We start from the raw sequence: 13,654 nt of genomic DNA, 5'->3' as shown, positions 1-13,654 counted from the left end.
ATGGAAAAGACTGCGCTGGATGCACTGGCACTGGAGAGACTGCTGTCACTGGCCCAGGAGATGGGCGTCTCTCTTCCCATCACGGAAGAGGACGACCTGTCATCCCTGAAGGTGGCTCACTGCATCCAGGCCCACGTTAACTTGCAGCGGTGGCTTGGGATGGCTGCCTGCGCGGGACTCCTAGAGGATGCGGAGGAGCCTGTGCATCGTTCATCCGAGGTCCACGCGAGAGGAAAATCGAGGGGCGATGACCGGAGCGGAACGGTGAGAGGGGGGCCCCCTTTCAGCATGGAGGTCCATGATCGCTTGCTTTAAATGCGGCCAGCTGGGCGACATCACCAGGGGGTGTCGCAACAGCACTGGATCGCTCTCCTCGCCTTCGATGTCCTCCGCCACCACCGACATCTGCTTCCTCAGACCCACAGGCAAGTCGCGATGCATTGGACACCTGGCCGCAAATGTCACATCATGCATCTCCCTTGTTGAGCACGTCGGGTTCGTACACTGTCATCCCTCATCCTGTTACGGCGCGAGCAACGGACTTCAGTGTCGAACGGGTGGCCGCGGGGCATGGGGCAGTGGAATGCGTTGGCGCACCATATTATGGCGGCGGTGGCGGATTCATCCGCAGTAGTTCGATATGTTCAGGGGATAGAGCTGAGGGTGCTGATTGACACAGGAGCGTCGGCTACTATGATTTCTGAGCTTATTTTTAAGTTATTGCCACCGAGGTCTTGTTGTCTTGGCCCAGTCGCTAGTACGTGTGTTGCCGTGAATGGCGGGAGTTTGAGCATTATAGACCAAATATTGGCGAAAGTTCGCATTGGGGACATTGAGTTGACAAGTTTCTAGGACATTGGCTGTGCCTTGTCTTTTGGGCACCAATTTTTTCGGGAGGATACCCCTTAAGATTCTGGTTGAACAGGGTTGTATTGAATTGCCATCGGGACGGCGGTTGGCCTTTCTGAGGTCTCCGACCCTGGCAAAGGAAACTTACAGTTCCTCCAAGCGCTCAGATGTTGGTGCCCTTGCGGTTGCGAAAGTAACTTGATTTAACAAATACTGTTGAAGGGGTCCATTTAACCCCTTCGAACAAGGCGATTCGGGGTCTCGCGTTGGTGGGGGCCCAAACTATAATAAGAGGGGACCAGGAGCCCTTTTTGCAAGTGTTGAACGTCGGACTGGGGGCTGCGGTGATCCGCGCGCTGTGAGGATGCCTGCGAGGGGGCTTCAGAGGTCGTTGCCGCAGTGGAGCGGGGAGGCAAGTCAGATGGGGCTTGGATGGATGCGTTGTGTGGGGAAAATTCTAAATTGTCCGGGGAACAGCGGGGGCGAGTTACGTGCCTTGCTCAGAGAATGAGGACATTTTTAGCCAGGGGAAATTTTATATTGGCCGCACGTGACTATTGCAACATCGCATCGACACGGGTAATGCTGCCCCAATATGGCAGAATTCGTACAGGCTTAGTCCCAAGGAGAAGGACCACATTCGCCAGGCAGTTGACGAAATGTTGGCCGCAGACATTATCTCTCCTTCCACCCAAACGGGATGGAAGTTTGCGTTTTTGCGTCAACTTCCGTAAATTAAATAAAGTTTCTGTGGCAGATGCGTACCCTCTCTCCTGGATGGATGACTCCTTGGACCCCTTGTCAGGTGCACAGTTTTTCTCGACCCTGGACTTGTCGGGGTTTTGGTAGCTGCCCTTTGATGAAGGATCCAGGCCTAAAACCGCGTTCTGGACACTACAAGGGTTCATATTCTTGGTTCTTTCAGTAAAGTCACGTAGAAGGGAAACAATAAAATAATTAAAACATAAAACAATACAATTTTATTGTTCATGTCATATTATCGCCGGTTCTTCCCCAAGTTCGTGACGATCGCTAAGCCGCTCCACGCGCTCACTGCCAAGGGCCAGAGATTTCGGTGGGAGGAGGAGGAGGCCATATTTGTCGTGCTGCGCAATGGCCTCGCCAATGCGCCTCCCTTTGGATACTCTGATTTCTCTCTGCCCTTTGTGTTGGATACGGATGCCAGCGACGCCGGAATCGGTGCTGTCCTGTCCCTGACAATAGTGCTGCTGTCATCATTATTACTATCAGAGGGTTTTGAAAGAAGTGGAACATTTTGAAGCAAAACTGCCTCTCTTGCCTCCTTTTCTTTTTTGGCTTTCCTTTTGGAAGCACCACTATCCCAACGTTTGTGGTCCATTTTCAGAACTATTATGCTATTCTTTGAATAAATTTATAGCATGTCTTAATACATATTAAATAATAATTGAATTAATATCTATTAATAATGACAACACCCTTCAAATACTGTTGTTGGAAAATACAATCAAGTGGTAGTATTTTATAGTGTACCTAAAGGCAGCTTTGAGTAGATAAAATAAAAAAATATTGAAATGCACATAAAAGAAAATAACCATAACCATTTAAAAAGGCTGTTAGAAAATAACCCTTGGGGATTGTTGAAGTAGCCTTTAAAAAGGCTGTTGTTTTAGAAAAAAAGTTAAAAAAAGTCTCTGAATATATTACTGTGGCGTATCAAGCAAGAAAACAGGCATCTGTCTGTGGTTTTTCCTAACAAGAAATGTCTTATATATCTGCCTGACAGAGAATTATGTTGCTTGAAATTCAAAAGATAACTTTGTTTTCATTGGCTGAACAATCAACAAAGGTTTCTAATAAGTCAGTGAAATTAGTTGGTGGAGACTATGCACATAGGCCACACCCCATCGAGGGGGAGGGGAAAAAAGACCTCGTAAGAGCTGTGGACAATTTGCATGTCAACGTTAGCATTATCTACTTCCTTGGATCTAAAACGACGATCTATGGAAAAATGAATGGGGGTGTCCTTAATACTTTTTAGTTCTTTCGGTAAAGTCACGTAGGTAGAAAAAAATATAGATCACAACGTTTCAATCGCAATGCAAGCAATCGTCCTCAGGCAGAAAAAATAGGAGGCAAGCTGCTGATGCAGGCTGCTTTTAAAGGGTAGAAATGGGCGGAGCCCAAGAGTCATAAACGACTAAGCAACAATCGACTGGATAAACGATAAACGGCGGCAGGGGGAGAGAGAGGGGGTTGGGCAGAGATAAGAAAGGGGCTGCGTGTGAGACAAGATGGAGATCGGCAACAGGATGAGAGAGAGGGGGTGGGGCAGAGATAAGAAAGGGGCTGTGCATGAGGCAAGGGAGAAATCAGCGGCAGAGGGAGAGAGAGGGTGTGGGGCAGAGATAAGGAAGGGAGCTGCACGAGCACCAGGGGGAGAGAGGGGGGCAGAGTAAGATCAGCGGCAGGGGGAGAGAGAAGCTGTGTTAGTGAATGTGACTCAGAGAGTCGAGAATAGCTGCTTACATAGGCAGGCAGGAAGGGGACATCATAGCCAGTTATGACCTAAACTGGTTAATAACGTCCTTCCAATGATTGCTCAGTTTGTACCCATCTTCTCGGTTGAAATTGTGTCTGTGTTTATATATCTGGATGGATTCATGGACAAATCTTTGATGGTAGCCCGAAGGTTTGCAGAGTACCTTGGTCTCGGAAAAAAACAATATCGTGTGAGCCCATCGCGTTAAAACAGTGATAAGCCACGGCAGAGGTATTGGTTCTGCCGTATTGCAAATCTGCCTTGTGTTCGCGAACACGGTCCGAGACATATAATTTCGTTTCCCCAATGTAACTGCTGCCGCAGACACAACTTGGTTTGTGGACACTAGGGTACTGCATGTCAGGAATCACATCCTTCACAGATGGGATGAAATCACGGATTTTGTGTACTGTGTTGAATAGAACTTGGATCTTGTATTTGTTCAAGATTTTGAAAACCAATTATTTCTTGCAAGAGCTTCGTACGTTTAATTTCCACGTCTTAGATTGTACACCTACACGGACTCTACTTCCCAGATGGTAAACACTCAATGTCGCAGAAACTCGCACTTTGATATGAACATTCAATTCATATATTTGTTTATTAATAATCCATGAAATGTAATGTTTATATGCTGCAGTTTTAGAGATGTATACCCCTGTTCTGCAAGCAAATGTGTATACGCCATCTTATTTTGTCTCTAAATGTTATAAATTCTGCATTTTTAAAAATGTTTGTTGAACCGCTGAAAGTTTAATTTCCCATTTGAGTTGTGAAATACCTCACCCTTTTTTCATGATACTTGGAAAATGTGGGCAGCCGCATTCAAGAATCTTATTTCCATTTAATAATTTCTCACGCAGCAGTGTGCAGAATAGGCCCCCCTCTTGTATATTTCGCCGTGATCAATTTTTAGCTCCCCCTTCTGTCAGTTCTATCTGCAACACGACATAAGACCCATGGACGTTAAACCGAGTTTGGCGGCAACACTTTTCAAACAGCCCCAGAAAGCATTCCTGCATTTGAAATTATGATGATAAACATTCTTCCATAAACGCTGCACAACATGACCAAACCCACCTCTTTGTCACTACTTCAGAACTTATGATTTGAAATACAACACAAACTACCTAGCTAATCGGTTGCCTTTCATGGTTGTAGCAATTCAACTATAATAACTGCACACATTTTAGCAAAAGCTATCTGCATTTACCATGTCCAGTTTTTCACTTATCGATCCACCATTACCCACTTTACTGCTCAATAACCATACGTCAAATTCAGGCGAGGTTCGTCCACTAGGGGCGTTTGGGCGCCGCACCACCAAGCAGCTGGAGATGAGAATTTATTTTTCTAATAAAAATACTTTCTATAAATAGTTTTGTTGTGTTTATTTTTTAAAGATAATTATTCTTTCAACGAGAATTTCCTAATGAAGATAACATTTAAAGTTTGTCATATTAGAAACCGCAGCAACACTCTGATTTGTGCCTCGGGGATGTATCGGGGCAGCTGTGAAGGCATCCGAGTGAGAGATTTTCTCTTCATTCATTGCGATGAGCTTCGCATTTTAGCCACGCCATTTGAGACCCATTGAGGGCGGTGAAAAAGGCTCCTATGGCTATAATGACGATGTCACAACGCGAGGTTGCACTGTGCAGACATAGGTCACGACCTACGCGTAGGTGGGTGTACGACAGTATGTGGCTGTTATTGTACAGTATCTGGTGTCTAGGTTGCCTTGTCTAATTGGTTGAGTCGTTTCAGCTTATCGTTAATTGTTTTTAGGCTTTTTGCAGCGTCAAAGGGGTTGTGTAGTATGGACTTGAGGGTCATGGGGACAGCATTTGATTGCTTTGTTTCGTATTTTTTTTATAAATGCCTACCGTTGGTTAATAAGACAGTTATATCACTTTCCCGGGAAGGCAAATAACATGACGAGGTTTTTTATTAATTAGAACACCATTTTTTCAGAGGTCACTCACAACAGCTCCACCTAGTGGAAATGTCACGTGCCGCCATTGGTCAAATTAAAGTCACATACCCAGAGCCGTACTTCTACTTTAGTTTGCAGGTGTCGGAGAAGCCCAATTGTGGGATTTGCCACGGGCCCCACACCCCTCTATGGACGGCCCTGCTTATACACAAACGACATTTTCCCCCATTCACAAGAGCGACTAATATACATATAAACACAAACCTATGTGCACTGGCGTCTTGATTTCAAATTAAATTTTTGCTTTATATAAACAAAATATTAAATTGTGATTATACATAGCAACCATTTCCCCGACTGCAAAACACTTGGCAGAATCTTCCTGAATAAGTGATGAGACTATGGAGGTTTTCAAGTATAATAGTGAAAAATAAAGTTAACTCTACACATGAAGTAGTGTACTTTACAAATTATTACATTAATATCACCAGTGGGGCATTTGCGCCGGATACACCACTGAGGTTAGTGGAGGGGGAGGCATGATGTGAGCACGCGCGAAACCAGCGCATGTATTCTTATACTGCGCCCGAAACGTCGAGATTTATTTTATTTTATACCAACGTGACTTTACCTAAAGAACCAAAGATTATGGAAAGCTTCAAATCCAAATTATTCTTATACTGTATAATTGTTAACATTAGCTGGATGCAACATAGCTGTATTTATGACAAATTTCAACTCACAAAGGCCATACGACCACAATCCACCAAAGCAATGCAAACAAGCTTGCTGAGCGGCGACTGGAGGGAGGTTCTCTTTCGCGTTAAAAAATTGCCAAAAATAAAAAAATCAAGCATAGTTACAACTGCACAACCATATCCTGAGGTAAATCCTGAACAGTGTGATGTCCCACCCCCACTCAATGTGTGCAGTTACTACTATAGAGTCAGTAGATACTGACTCTATTGGCTACTGTATATGTCGGTAGACATATACAGTAGCCAATCGTGATAATCGGAAGTGCGTATTTTATCTGTGAATGTGCAGCAGCATTGACTGGCAAGAGAAAAGCCTCCATGCAGTCAGTGTGCCGTAAAAAAGTTTATTGCAGCTCAAGCAGGTGGAGCCTGGCAGTCACAGCCAGCGGGGCAAAACCACATTGGCCCGAGAGAGATCAAGGTCGATGTTTACTCCCTACCAGGATTTGAACTCACGAATCTCCAAGTTCAAATTTTGAATTATAACCATTGTGCCACCCAGACAACTATACAGCGTGTCGACTTTCATACAGGTGATGGTATTGTTATTAGGTTAGGAGAGAATTATCATTAAATGCCAGTGTATTCATCAACGTCATCCATGTTCTATCCACTGATAGATTAAGGGCCTACTAGATTAAGATCACCCCCCCCCCCCCCCCGGATAAGCCTTAATCTGCTGTGCAAACAGAGGCTAATGTTAGCGGAAAAGGAACGGCGGGGATAGGACTATGGGGCACGCCTCACCACGCTATTTCTACTGTGTAAACGCGCTGCGTAAAGCGCGCTGTGTAAACACGCACGCGAGCGCTAGCACAGCGCAAACGACAGCGGCCGTATATTCTGCAGGGCATGCACCTCACGCGCACGCTCAAATCACTCCCACCACCCCCACGTTGCAGCCCTGCGCTCGCGCTCATGCAGTGCACAACGTCTCTCCACGCACACGCGCAACACACACAGATCAGAGACGCCACGCCGAGGTTCTGCCCACACACCCAGAAATCACATTACACCGATATTCTGTACTAGAGTTTATTAATGGCGCTAATACGCATTTCCCGGAGGAGGAATATTTCGTGAGGGGAGCCTAGCGTAACACACAACAACATCACAGCCAGTTATAGTCTGCTGAAAAACGAGAGCCACCGCCACATCGAGGGAAAGGGGCAACGTTGCCTTTGTTAGTGAGACATTTAGCCCGTTAATGTAAAGACATTTAACTTGGTAATGTAAATTGGTAATGTAACTCAGAGATTCGGAAATAACTGCTGACAATGGCAGGTAGGATGGAAACATCAACAACTAGTTAAGGCTTTGCCTGGTTAATAACATCCTTCCAATGCTTGCTCAATTTGTGCCCATCTTTATCGGTTAGATTACCCTCGTTTTTTAGCAGACTATAGCAGACTATAACTGGCTGTGATGTTGTGTGTGTGTCAATGAATTGGGCACTGACCTGGATCATTCCAGGGTAAATCTTTTTGCAGATGACACGATACTGATTACTGCTGGCCGCTCTCCGGATGACGTGATTGCTAAGCTCCAGGGTGATTTCAACAAACTACAACATCAGCTAGTTGCTCTTAAACTAGTCCTGAATACCTCCAAAACCAAGGAGCTATGCTTCTCACCAGGACTAAAGCAGGAAGTTATTTTCCCCCAATTACATTCCTTAAATAATTATAAAATAGAGCAAGTCAAGATATATAAGTATCTTGGGGTCATCCTTGATTCAAAACTGAATTTTAAAGATCACATTGATTATATTGGTAAAAAGACAAAAATAAAAAAAACTACGACGTTTCGATCGCAACACGATCGAAACGTCGTAGGTTTTTTTCTTATTTTCTTTGAACCTATCTACGTTACTTTACCAAAAGACCCAAATAATATAAACTTGCTCTTCTATAAATAAATGATCTCTTCTTTCAGTGTTGTGTGTCACTGCTATCCCTGACTTCTTAAGTATTATTATATTTTAATAACTACTGCTGATCACTGCACTGTACAATACGATAATTCCAACTACGTTATCAATACGACGTAGATTTCTGCAACTGCATTTGAAGTTGCAGTTACATTAAATTGACAAAACATGTAAATGCATCGCACGACCCATTACAAAAAGGAATAAAAAACAGTCAACTAGAGAAAGGTGCTGGGTGGGGGAAGGGGGGAGGTCAGGGCAAGGAAACGCTGGAGAGAGGAGAGCAATAACATGGCACAACCTGGGTCGAAGCGACCGGGGACCAGCACCAACAACAACGAGCCTCAGCCGGGGCAGCCAGAGCAGCACTAATTCACAAGGTTGTCCTCGGTGGGGCTGGGGCCCCTTGCTGACAAATCTCAGGACAGTCTTGAGAGTCCCTTGAACACCGATTCTCAAAGGCAGTGCCGACAAATTCCAGGACAGCTCCAGTAATAAACAAGGCCAAGGATAAATATAGAAAGCAGTGCCACGTTGGAAAAAGGACACAAAGAAGTGGCCAGGTAATGGTCAAGAGGTAGTGTATGAGTTTGGCCACGATATGGGGGGTGGGGAAGGACAACATAAAATAATGTGATGGAGAAAAGCAAAAAAAAAACGGAAGAGCTGCAAACGGGATGAGCAGAACGAGGGTTAAGCAACGACATTCTCATTGTGGCACCTCAACCTAATGACAGGCTGGGGGCAAGAGATAAGCACAGCGGGAAGTTGGGCATCGTAGCCACTGACACGCCACGTCATTGAGCCACTGTCAAGTACATTGCCGGACAAGCCGAGGCTCTGCTCATGCAAAATGTTTTCAAATGGGGAAGCACCAAAATAAGGAAGCACAGCTCTGCAGTGGAGAGACATGAAGTAAAATTTCTTCTTGCGTCTCCTGAATGGAGTGCCCACTGCTAGAAAGCGCCCAGAGAATCGTCGCTGGTGACCCAGCACTCTGCCATGTGACGTCTAAGTGTCCCAAAACACCAACACATCCGATGCGGACATTAAACTTTCTCGCGACAATGGAAATTTGTATAACGTGCCAAAGAACATCCCAGCAAACACCACAATATTGATCTTAAGTGATAATAATATCCACGTGATTAAACGAAAACATTTTTGGTATATAGTGTACAGTATTCTAAACGTGATCAAGTATGCAATTATTTATTATTTTCCTTATCTATTCCAGCTGCTTTGAATTCAACCTTAAGTTTGTTTAGTGTCTGGCTGTTATTTATCACTTCGTTATCCAAAAATAATTTTTGTTTATAGAATTTCCCCACACTTTCAATGCACTACCCATTATAACAATAGTGCATTATTTAAGGCAGTGCCATCGATTCCAACATTTTGCTCCTCAAGACATTTTAATCTGTTGCATCGTCTAGATTTGTTTTAATGCGACTTGTTTTGCTTGAAATTATTTTGGAACTCTCTTTGAGCTATGTTGAAGTGCAACTCACATTTCACCAGTCACTGATTGCTTCATGTGTTGGATTTGCTGAAGACAGAAACATCTCTGTAAATCTCAGGTTTGTGCATACTTCAAGTATTTCCTGGCTGTGATCTCCAATAGATGCTCACCTCCCATTTTTCACTACAATAAAGCACTTAGGAATAATTTTCTTACCTCTGCATTCCCTACGTTTGCATTTAGGCCACCCATTACATTATATAATTAATTTGATCTCATTTATTAGCTTGGTAATGTATTCGTATGTCTACTTCTTTATAATATTTGCTTGTTCTTGAAACTCGTGTTTACCTTAAAGTGATTCCAGCGCCTTAGTGTGAGCTTGCCAACGCTATCCAATTAACTCTTGAACCATAAAACTCTTGTCTGATAACCCTAAAGGACAAGGAAACTGACTCGATAATTATTTTCACTCTTCACAATTATTTTGTTCTCTACTTTCCTTTCAAACTCACTGACACCTACTATGTCTGATGTATTTCAATGCTGTCTCCAGTTCAACAATATTTTCTTCTTCAGATATAGTCTGTGCACTGTAAGTAACAATAGCCAGCGCATCTATACAGTACTATACATATGTAGAGGAGTAGTGTGAGCAACCATGAGGGAGCGAACAGAGGAAGGTGCGAGCGAGTTGACAGCCGAAGACGACGTCATGTCACGGGTGCTGTAAAGGGGTACCTTCGGGAACAAAGGCGGGTCCGAGCTAGGGGGAGGAGCCGCCAAAGGTGTCTTGAGGGGGACCCCGTGACGAAGGCGTGGTCGTTGTGGGGAACCAGGGCAAGAATCGGCTGGAAGAGGTCTCTCCCTCCTCGTCGCCGGGCGCTGTTGGATGAACGCCTTTCCCGTGCAGACGAGTGGGAGGGCCAAGGGAAAGCCGAGAGCAGGGCCCCGAGTTATCAGTAAGAATCGGCTGAGAGAGAGAGAGGGTTCTCTCTCCTCGTCGCCGGGCGGTGTTGGATTAACCCTCGCTCTGGTCAGACGAGTGAGAGAGCCCAAGAGATAGCCGAGGGCTGGACAATATAGAGTTCGGTGTCCAGGATAAGGACCAAGAAAAGAGAGCACCTACCTCTGGTGTGAGTTACAGTGTTGTGTGAACAGTGTTAATAAACGGCAACAGCCCTGAAAGTAAATACCGTCTCCGCGTGGTCGTACTGCACAACACATATATATGTGGGTACAATGCCAAACAAGGCAAAACTCCTAAAATCTGCACATTTTTGTGGCTTTGAGGACTACCACGGCTAAAAACTCGACTCTGCGATTATCTGATAATTATTTTCATGGAGGAGACGAATTTGTTTTATCATGGTGTATGATGCGTGAGAGGATCTGCCAATATATTTCCCCACATCAACGTGGATTATAGAAGTTTTACTGTAATGGCAAATGTTGGAAAAACCAATGGCTACGTAGTGCAGTAGTAGTAGAAATGTAAGCTGCATTAGTTTTCCGAGTGATTCTCCAAATCAATTCATGTTATGCATGTGTGTCTTCTAAGTACTCCGAATTAGTGCACATGCCGTAGGATGAGCGACAATGTTATCTTTGTTACTTAAGTTGTACTTACATTGTTTTCATTTGAACCCCTCTTAAATATTTGTTTCTGCAGCCATTGCTGAAGGCACTGGATCGCAGCAGAAATTGTTGGCAAAAGTTTAATCTGGCCACACCATACACTCGCTGCCGCAATCATTTCACCATTGAAGAAGATGCTTTTGTTGACCTGCTCAATATAACCTCACTCAGTTTGAATGGCAACAACCTTACATTCATTCCCAAAAAGCTGCCACCAAGTCTTAAAGAGTTATATCTGAAATTAAATCACACTACAACTTTAATAGTGGGGATTTTTCTAGCTTGGACAATCTGCAATGTCTCCATTTGGGTCGTTATTTTTAATTGGTAAACCCTTTTGATTTAAAGCTTTCGTGACTGTAGGGATTCATATTCTTGGTTATTTTGGTAAAGTCACGTAGAAGGGAAACAAGAACCAAGAAAATGGTAAACCCTTGCCAGAAATCTTACAATAGATCACAACATGCTTTTGCTCTGCCTCATCTAACTTGTAACAATCTTACAGATGTTTTGATAAATGTTCCAACCACTTTAGGCCATCTTAACATTAAACACAATGAAATTAGGAAAGTAATAAGAAATAATTTAAATGGCCTGGCACTCTTGGAAACCCTGGTTGCGGCCTTGAACTTCCAATGGTGCATCACTGCATTTTTCCCCTGCAAACCATGTCCGAACAATGCACTGTTCGACATCAACATATTTCTATTTGCTGACATACCATATTTAACCCATGTAGACTTAACTAGTACCTCACTTAAGATGATCCCACAGCAACTGTTTGAAAACAACTCTCAAAAGATATTTAGTTCTATCATGATTTTTAGGTGCTGACATTAAAGAAGCATATTTTCTAAATTAGCTGCACGATATAGAGCATTTAAATATATTATTTAATTATCACTCTCCAGATTATCCAGTGGAGCTCACACTTTCATCACATTTTTCTAACCTCACTTATCTGAAAGAACTTGTTTTGAAAGGCCGGATTTTTAAGAATCTGTAAGTAAACAATTTTAATCCTCTGAAAAACCTCCTAAATCTGACTTCCATAAATGTATCACTTAATTCCATTCAGCAGGTAGATATAGTTTTAATGACTGTCACATATGAAAGAGATTATTTTAAATAAAAATATGATTTCACCACCAAGAAAAACATCCTCTCTTGCTTCTCACCCAATAAGATATGCAAAAACGAATAAGTCAGTGTTTTACATCTGTAATAAAAGACTCCCTCGACGATGCTTGTCTAGTGCTCTTTTATTTCACGATAGTACAGCACAGCTTCGCTTCCCCTCTCTGATGATTTCCCTCTTCCAACCCCGTGGACGAGGTGCCTATCTCTCTTCGCGCTCCCACGAGGCTCACTCCGCTCTCCCGGCGTCGCCGCTGGCTGACGGCTTTCTGGGAGCGGAGGTGAGCTCCGAGGGAGGACCCGCTATGTGGCCCATGGCGAGGAGGAGATGAGCAGTGATGCGGCCCGGAACCCAGGCTCCCCACACCCACCTTGAGCCTTGCCCCAATCTCCCTTATATCCTACTCGGTGGAGCTAAGCCCCGCCTCTGGCTACACCCCCTCGGGGAACCTTCTCGAGGGTTCCCGAACCTCTGCCAGCCACCCCGCCCATCCTCTCTGACCCGATCATAGGATTGGATGCCGATGACATCATGGTGCCCGTACCTGTTACCCTCTAGTACCCCATAGATGGCGCTTTCTCATTACATCACCCCCCCCCCCCCCCCCCCATAACAAAAAGACTAGCCGTCCCATCTAGAGGTAAAACCCAATACGAGTAATGAGGAGACGCAAGCGCGGCCGCATGTGGTGTGCGTGCGGAGGGTAGCACTCAACAGGCCGAGGCCAACAACAAGATTGAACATTAACAAGAGAACAACATAGAACATTAACAAGAGAATAACAAATGAGTGCAGCCACCCAAAGAGGCGAGAATGCCGTGTGGCAAATTCAACCAAATCTAAGCGTATTGGAGGGAGTCCGTGATACCGGACCGACATCAGAAAATGCCCCCTGCTGTTCCTTTGTCGGTGCGCCGGGCGGCAGGATAAGCGATGGCGGAGTGGAAGGCTCCATCCCAGCAGGGTCGGCCCAGTCAGGATCGTAGTCCACATCGGCGGATATGGGCTCGGACACTGTGCGAGGTAAATCAGAGCCCTTCGAGCGGTCATCACTTAACCGCGCCGTCCCCAATTCGTCAGACATGTCAGACTTTGGCAGGCCAATGGGTGGAGATGAAGGGGTAAGCAGAGGAGGAACGAACGGCTTCAGCCACGAGGGGTGGACAAACCAACGTCGGCGGTCTGCCTGGATGCGCACACATTGTGGACGAATGATTCGGATCACCTCCACTGGTCTGCACCAGGGCTTATACAGCTTAGGAGAGGTGCCAACGCGAACTTGAGAGCAATGCAACCAAGTCCGGTCCCCGACAAACCATGGCGCAGCACAGTCAGACCTGTGTGCAAGATGTTCATTTCGCTCTTGTGTCTTGGCGGTATTGATGTTGGCCGCCTCCCGTGTGTCAGAGATACGTCGCAAGG

General features: G+C 44.9%; 1 protein-coding gene across 1 annotated transcript in view; it reads right to left on the bottom strand.

Annotated features, from left to right (window-relative positions):
* Positions 1–10,372, bottom strand: part of LOC116945478 (synaptotagmin-5-like) — a 46,109-nt gene extending 35,737 nt beyond the window's left edge. The window contains exon 1 of the mRNA XM_032959804.2: positions 10,198–10,372. The gene's annotated coding sequence lies outside the window, so the exon portion shown is untranslated. The remainder of the gene's footprint in view (positions 1–10,197) is intronic.
* Between the last annotated feature and the right edge of the window lie 3,282 nt (positions 10,373–13,654).

This window comes from Petromyzon marinus, chromosome 24 (assembly GCF_048934315.1).
Source record: "Petromyzon marinus isolate PM22_M1 ecotype Great Lakes invasive population chromosome 24, UKy_Petmar_22M1.pri1.0, whole genome shotgun sequence".
NCBI classification, from domain to species: Eukaryota; Metazoa; Chordata; class Hyperoartia; order Petromyzontiformes; family Petromyzontidae; genus Petromyzon; species Petromyzon marinus.
The sequence above is the reverse complement of the archived record's forward strand: the minus strand, read 5'-3'. Positions and strand labels throughout refer to the sequence as shown.